Source organism: Chenopodium quinoa, unplaced genomic scaffold (genome assembly GCF_001683475.1).
Source record: "Chenopodium quinoa cultivar QQ74 unplaced genomic scaffold, ASM168347v1, whole genome shotgun sequence".
NCBI classification, from domain to species: domain Eukaryota; kingdom Viridiplantae; phylum Streptophyta; class Magnoliopsida; order Caryophyllales; family Amaranthaceae; genus Chenopodium; species Chenopodium quinoa.
Genome location: NW_018742974.1, coordinates 2,396,137 through 2,404,166, shown reverse-complemented (window position 1 = coordinate 2,404,166; position 8,030 = coordinate 2,396,137). Strand labels below are relative to the sequence as shown.

Sequence of the window (8,030 nt, the reverse complement as noted above, 5' to 3'; positions counted from 1 at the left end):
GAGGATAGAAATTAAGAGAAATAAGCACATATGTCAATTTTCAACCCTAACTCATCAAAAATTATCAAAATTTGGCCTATATGGCTAAAACCATGCCTATTTTCTAAGTTTTCAAGCAAATGGACTCGTTCTTTCTTATAGCATTCCAATATCACATACTTTTAAGTGCCTAAGGATAGAAATTAAGAGAAATAAGCACATATGTCAATGTTCGACCCTAACTCATCCAAATTCATCCAAAATAAGCATATATTGAGTTTTACTTTGCTAATTTGCCATATTTCAACTCATATAATAAGTGTTTACCGCAATCCTTTTTACTTTGTTGTTGGCAGCCACTTGTCCTTTACCAGGAACTTCCTTGAAGTGTGTCTTCAAGAAAAGATCATGGGCATTTGGTAATTGGCCTTGGTTTTTTGCAGCCTTTATATGTACATGCAGAAAATCAATGAAAGCATGTTAGCCCACCAAAATTCATTAATAGACAAATGACATAATTGTTACTGAACATATTGTAGGAACCTTACCATCTTTTTATCATGTTGTACAGATGACATCGAACCTTGAAAGTGGGTTGGTTCAACGACATTTTCCATGGATCCGCCTCTTCGATTCTTCTTGTTTTGTTCCGACCGCTTCTGATATTTTGGATCGGTGGCAACAATTTTCATCATGCCTTCGTGGACATCCTTATTAATCCATCTTGGTTTGCGACCATTCATCCTGTGTGTGATGTTGTAGAACGTGTCACGTAGGTGATTTGCAAACTTTTCTTCGAAAGTGTCCTTCACTTGGTTGTTTAACTCAGGTGCCCACTTGAATTTTTTCTGCAAATCAAGAAAATGTCTTTATTACAAAATTCAACTCCATCAATATAATTTATAAAACATGTATTATGTTAGGTTAAAGTTATCATACGTTGAACAAGTTCCAAAAGTGCTCTCTCGAATCTTCATCAACCTCTCCATAATTCCTCCAAGGCTGAACATAGTAGCCGGTTAGCGAGTCGGAGAGCACATTCTTCACCGGCCTATCATCAAACCTATAATAAAGGATAGACATTCATGTAAGTAGATAATCAACAAAAAGTGAACAAAACATGGTTAAAGTAATACAAATTCACTTTATCAAAGTAAATACGAATTTAAGGATATTTCATTTTACAAATACATACGCACCAAAGTGTGGAAGGGTCCAACTCTAGCAAGTCAGTAGGATGCGGGTCCTGTAGCTCCTGTTCCTGAAGCTGATGTTGCTCCTGTTGCCCTTGTACATTTCTGACGATTTCTTGAGAGGCCCCCAAATCATGTGCCTCCGCTTCCTCCATTGACTCATCCTCGTCAACACGTACAACCGGAGATTTCCCCTTAGACTTTCTCCTCTTGGACGTTTCTCCTTTATTTCCTCCTCCCATGATGACCACCTGAAAAAGTTATTAGTACCATAATCGCACATTGTAAATTCATAAATTAGATCCATAAGACATTAAAATAATAAAATGAGACCAAAAATGTAATGCAATATTACAAATCCAAGTAGTCATTAAAAACTAAACATTCGAAGACAATAGTAAAAGGAGTAACTACATATTCTCCTCTTCATTACTCTTATCACTACTACCACTATAATTATCACTATCATTATTGCTATCACTAGTGTCATCTAAAAATACATCGATGTCCTCTTCTTCGTCACTGTCACTGGAGCCAATGCTTTCTTCTTCTTCTTCATCGCTTGAGATAATAAAGCCATCGTCATCATCACCATCACTATCAAGTTCATAGTCTGGAATGTCATTTGGTGGACAAAGCGTTGCATGTACTTGTGGGGAAGGACCCTGCAAAAACTCTAAATCCACTGGAGCATCAATCACCGACCTTGCTTGAGTTCTAAATACAGCCCACCATTGAACCCGATCACGTTTAAGGCTAGGGTAAGATGCATAATACACTTGAGACACTTGGTAAGATAAGACAAATGGATCATACTTGGGATACTTCTTAGTATGATTTACTTCGACAAGCTTGTATTCTTCATGAATGTTCATTCCTTTACCACAATCCATCCAACTACAACTAAACAAAATAGTCTTGTACTCTTTTTCGGGACTGGTGTAGACAAGTTCAATTATGCCGTTTAAAATGCCAAAGGAGTGTACTCTCCACCGTCCTCACTTGAGACACACACCCCGTAATTCATCGTAGATTTGTGTTTTCCATAGGACTGTGTGTGGAAATTAAAGCCACCGACAAATATCTGGTTCCAAGTTCGAACACGCTTGAAAGGCCTCATAGACAATGCTCACAACACATCGGAACTTGGTTTTTGTTCTCTCACCTATAACCGTTACGAATACAAGCGTCACACTAATTGAAATGAAATATATTATATTATATTATCACAAATTAATCGAGATGCAATGTTCGAAAGGTATTATCACCTTGTGATGAAACCAATCAGGGAATTCACTTTCGCATTTCTCCATGACATCTTCTCGACGCAAATAAGTTCGAGTACTAAGAATGTAGTCCTCAAACTGCCTAATAGATTAATGACACATGGTTAATCATTGCAGCAATTATATTAAATTTAAGGGATTTTCAAAAGTTTATCGTAAACATATATACCTTTCGTATTCACCAAGAATGCCGGTATTTCTTAAAACGAACAAATGAGCACGTTCGAGTTCCTTGTCATCTAAATACCGAGTTTTACCCAAATTTGACACACGACCCTTATCCACCGTGAACAGCTCTGGGATTTCATCGTTGTCAGCCGGGGATTCCACATCAGCATTCACATTTCGACCTAGATCTCGTGTTTTTGTGTCAACTGAGGGCTGAAAGTAATTGGAGCAGAAGTTTGATATCTCTTCAGTGAGATAAGCATTGCATATGGAACCTTCAACACGAGCCTTATTACCAATTTTTTTTTCAGGTGATTGAGGAACCTGTAATTATGTTTATGTAGTCGTAGAAGTATAAGTAACGGAAATCAATGAAAGAGATAAAAGTAAGAGTTGAGAAAGGACCTTTGATTTACCTTTTGAAAGGATACATCCACCGATATTGAACAAGCCCACATAACTTGCCCTCACATGGCAAATGAATTGGTAAATGCTCCATGGAGTTGAAGAAAGATGGGGGAAAAACCTTATCAAGCTTGCACAGGATCTCAGCTATGTTTTTTTCCAATCGCTCCATGTCGCTAACTGTAGTTGTGTAGCAACATAAATCGCGGAAGAATTGGCTTATCTCTGTAATTGCATTCCATATATGGGTAAGGAGCAATTCTCTCAAAGTAGTGGGAAACAACCTCTCCATGAACACGTGAAAATCATGACTTTTCATTCCATGTAACTTACCTGATTGCAAATCAACGCATTGGCTCAAATTGGAAGCGTAACCATCAGGAAACCGCAGCTGTTTGACCCACTCACACAAAACCTTTCTCTGAGCCTTGTCAAGAGCAAATGGAGCCTTTGGCATGAATTCTTTTCCTCTATCATCCTCTTGAAGATGTAGCTGGGGCCGTTTACAGTATTTAGCAATGTCATTCCGAGCTGATGGGGTGTCACAAGATTGCTTTTTCACGTCCATTATAGTGTTAATCAACTGATCAAAAAAGTTTTTTTCAATGTGCATGACATCTAAGTTGTGACGAACAAGCAGATGTTTCCAATATGGAAGGTCCCATAGAGTGCTTTGCTTGAACCACCCTTTTTTTGCATTCTTGACACGTTTCAGTGCCTCGGGGCCATCTGTTGCTTTCGGGAGGTTTTTCACACATTCCCAAAGTTCCTCTCCTGACATGATGTGAGGTGGTGAACCTTTTTCGACTTTGTTTTTACAAAATGCATTTTTACTATTTCGAAAGGATGATTTGTCGGAAGGAATTGACGATGGCAGTCAAACCAAGAAACCTTACCACAATTTTCGAGCCAAAATGCTTTGCTTTTCTCCATGCAATATGGACAAGCCTTCTTACCGGCTGTGGTCCAACCAGATAACATACCATAAGTCGGGAAGTCACTAACGGTCCATAGGATGGCTGCTCGAAGATTGAAATTTTGTTTTCTCGAAATATCGTAAGTATTTTCCCCAACTTCCCACAACTGTTTCAACTCGTGTATGAGCGGTTGCATGTAAACATCCAAGTTGCCCTTAGGGTTTTTAGGACCAGGAACTAGTAACGAAAGAAACATGAACTGTCTTATCATACACATTGACGGAGGCAAGTTATAAGGGGTCAAAATGACAAGCCAACATGAATACTGCCCCCCAAACTGACCATGTGGAGCAAATCCATCCGTACATAGGCCAAGTCAAACATTACGAGGTTCAGAGGCAAACTCAGGAAAGCAACTATCTAGGTGTTTCCACGCTTCACTATCGCTAGGGTGTGCCATTGTGCCTTGAACTCGAGGATTTTTAGCATGCCATGTCATTTCCTCAGAAATGTTTTTAGTTGCAAAAAGCCTTTGCAACCTAGGTGTGATAGGGAAATAAAATAGAACATTCAAAGGCACTACGCTACCTTTAGAAGTCTTCTTGTATCGGTCGCTGCCACACACCCTACATGCAGTTAATTGAGCATCATCTTTCCAAAACAACATACATCCTTTTGGGCATGCATGAATCTTTTCATGGGGCAGCTCTAACCCCTTAACAATTTTCTTGACCTCATAGAATGTCTCAGCCATGTGGTTGTTGTTAGGAATCGCTTCACTAAACAAAGAAGCAAATCCATCAACACATCTGTGCGGCAAATTATACTCACACTTTAGGCTAGTGATTCTAGAAGCCATCTCTAACACAGACAATGAACTCCCTTCGTACAACGGTTGTTCAGAAGCCCTTAACAAATCAAAAAATGGCTTGGCTTGTGCATTAGGCTCCTCCTCTAATGAAACAGGTGGCTCTTCGGAATGGCCTTGATCTTGAGACTGACCAAAGGCATCCAAAACCATTTCACAATATTAATTTGACTCCCTTCTACGAATTCCTGGAAACCCTTCCCTATGACACATTCACTCGTAGTAATTAGGTAAAAAACCGCTGCGATACAAATGAAGTTTGACCATATCTGGATCCCAGAGACGTTTGTTTTTGCATTTAAAACATGGACACCTAACTTCATTCGGGTTGCTACTCTCGGGATGATCTTCCACATATTTAAGGAATTCATCTACCCCCTTCAAGAACTCATGATTAACAGAATTCCCAACCTTCCTTTCGTACATCCAGCTACGTTCTTTTCGTTTCATGATTACAAGTTCTACACAACTAACACATATGCCATTAATCACATTATTCATAAAGCACAATATATATTCATTATAGATCAAACTGTTATGGAAATGCAAATGAGAAGAGAAATGATTTCCAAGGGTCCTTATCACTCCAACCTAACCCATCCTTGTACGTTCAATCTCACTAGTGAATGTATGCCAGAATTTCAATTCTATGGAAAATCCGGCAGCATCTCCCTACAGTTCCCCGAGTACACAATATAGGCGATTAGAAACACCTATATATGTACCTAGAGAACATTGTAGAGAAATGACAAGCAAGGATCTTCCTTAGAATTAAAACAAAGGAATACATTCACAACGTACAAGGACAGTCCCAACCGGGGACTATTCAAGACATACTCCTAATGTGTATGCCTTGAACGGGTATCTAGGCATATGATTATGAAAATGATTTTCTTAAAGATATTAAAACTAATCTAACATACAAAAAATTATACAAATACATCATAATTAAACTTAACATAAACAAACATATCATAAAACCTTAACATTAATATAAACAAATCAAACCAAACAAAACCAAACTAAACTAACATATCATAATATTAAATATAGTAACATGCATTATAAAAAATTAAACTTAAGTAAGAAACATTATATTAAACTAAACAAAACTAAACTAGATTATAATGAACTAAAGTAATCTAACAAACATCATATTAAACAAAACAAACAAAACGTACCTAAAGTTTCATAATATTAAACTAATCTAATATACTTTAGTAAAACTAAACTAAATTAAACCACATTATATTAAAATAAACTAAACTAAACTAACATACTTACAAAAAAGTAAACTACACTAAACTAAACTAACATACTTACAAAAAAAAAGTAACTAAACTAAACTAACACACATTATATTAGAATAAACTTAACGAAACTAAGTTATGTTAAACAAAACCAAACCAAACTAACATATATACGTTATATTAGGGTTTGTAATGTGACTAACCTTTAGATCTGCAATTCTTTTTGACAATTAAACCAATTTTACAAATCCTACATACAAAATATTTTAAAAAAATAATTAAATTAAATAAATAAGGGTTTATTATTAAAAAAAAAAGAAAATTGGGGAAAGGACAACTTACCAACTGCTTCAGCCACGGCGAGGGAAGGGAGGAAGCCGGAGGTTGCGGTTGTGGTGGTCAAGGGAGGCTGCATTATGGTGGTTAATAAATCAAATAATTATTACTAGTAGTAGTGCCGGAAAAAAAAAGAAAAAAAAAAACAAAAACAACTTACTGAATTTTAAGGGGGAAGTGGCGTCGTCGGAAACAACCACCACCAGTCGGTTCAGTCATGGATAGGGGACGGAAGTGCGCCGCTAGCTAGGCTGCATTGTGGTGGTTAATTGTTAGCCGGTGGTGGTTTTTTTGCAAAATAAAAAAAAAAACTAATTTAAAGTTACCTAGACGTGGCAGCGTCGCCGGAAACCACCAGCGTCGTTCTTCTTCCTCGACGGCTCTCTCTTCCTCCTTCTCTTCTCTTTCTCTTTCTCGTTCTCCTTTCTCTTTCTTTCACCCTTCTTTCTCTCTTTCGTTCTCGGCGGCGAGCGTGGGTCGACGGCCGGTGTCACCGTCGCCGATTACGGTCGCTGGAGAGCCGCCCTCTTTCTCTCTCTCCTTCTCTTTTTCTCTCTCCTTCTCTTTCTCTCTCTGCTGCTTCAAATGCTCTTTCCCCCTTTTTTTTCTAGGTCGATCCAGATTGTTATTTTTCAAAAAAAAAAACCCAACTTTTGTGACGGAAATAAATTCCGTCGTAAACATAATTTTCTGACGGAATATTCCGTCGGAAAATTATGTTTACGATGAAATTTATTTCCGTCGCAAACTTTACGACGGATACAGCCTCGGAACTCAACTTTTCCGTCGCTAAATTGCGACGAAACAAATTCCGTCGTAAAATGTGAACTTTGCAACGGAAAAAGGGGTTCGTCGCAACAATTCCGTCGCTATTTAGCCTATTTCTAGTAGTGTATAATACTCGGGTTTTGGTCGGACCTCGCTAACCTCAAGGTAACGGACCTAAAAGTCGGAAGTCGTTTTTGCGGCGGATCTCCGTCGGAGGCTCTCATTTTTTCGGGGCTAAGCTTTCAAGTAAGAGTTCAATCGGTCGGGCGAAGCACATGACAAAGGTATATTTCCTATTTTGCCATTTTATGTTTATGTTTATGTTTATGTATTAGTGATAGTAATTATTGCGAGCATGATCCTTGGCTCGGGTTTTTTCCACGGTGAGTAGGATTCACTAAACCCCAACATGCAGATGATATATTTACTAAGGTAGGCTTTGCTATAGCTAGAGGAGTGGGGGGCCAGATTGTATCTCGGCTTCCCACTAATTTATTTTAGGTTGTATGACTTTTGTTTTTGAGATATAATAATAGTAATCACCTTATCGCTATTGATCATCACCTTATCGCTACTCCTATATTGCCATATATCCCTGTTGATCATCATCTTATCGCTACTCCTGCTGTTATTTTTTACCAGATTAGGGGTTTTCTACGGGGTACGTCATGTGGTAGAGACGACTTGAGAGCTCAGCACCTTCTAGATTGCTTGAGTGGAGCTGTGGTTGCTATTTATGATGAGTTAGTGGGCTCTATTACGCATGTGGTTAATCTCTGTCTCGTAGGGAAATGTCCTGCTGAGTTAGGGGAGTATATTGCTAGTGCTCTTCTCACGCCACTTGTTAAGCCTGGTGGTGG

General features: G+C 38.3%; 2 long non-coding RNA genes across 2 annotated transcripts; both read right to left on the bottom strand.

The window, feature by feature from the left end:
• Positions 1 to 758: 758 nt before the first annotated feature.
• On the bottom strand, positions 759 to 1,211 carry LOC110729206. The gene is made up of 3 exons (XR_002512833.1): positions 1,179 to 1,211; positions 919 to 1,042; positions 759 to 827 (listed from the first exon to the last, which is right to left on the bottom strand). It is a non-coding gene; the product is annotated as an uncharacterized LOC110729206 (long non-coding RNA).
• A 560-nt stretch (positions 1,212 to 1,771) lies between these two features.
• On the bottom strand, positions 1,772 to 2,888 carry LOC110729205. Its single transcript, XR_002512832.1, has 3 exons — positions 2,628 to 2,888; positions 2,441 to 2,540; positions 1,772 to 2,337 (listed from the first exon to the last, which is right to left on the bottom strand). It is a non-coding gene; the product is annotated as an uncharacterized LOC110729205 (long non-coding RNA).
• Positions 2,889 to 8,030: the final 5,142 nt, after the last annotated feature.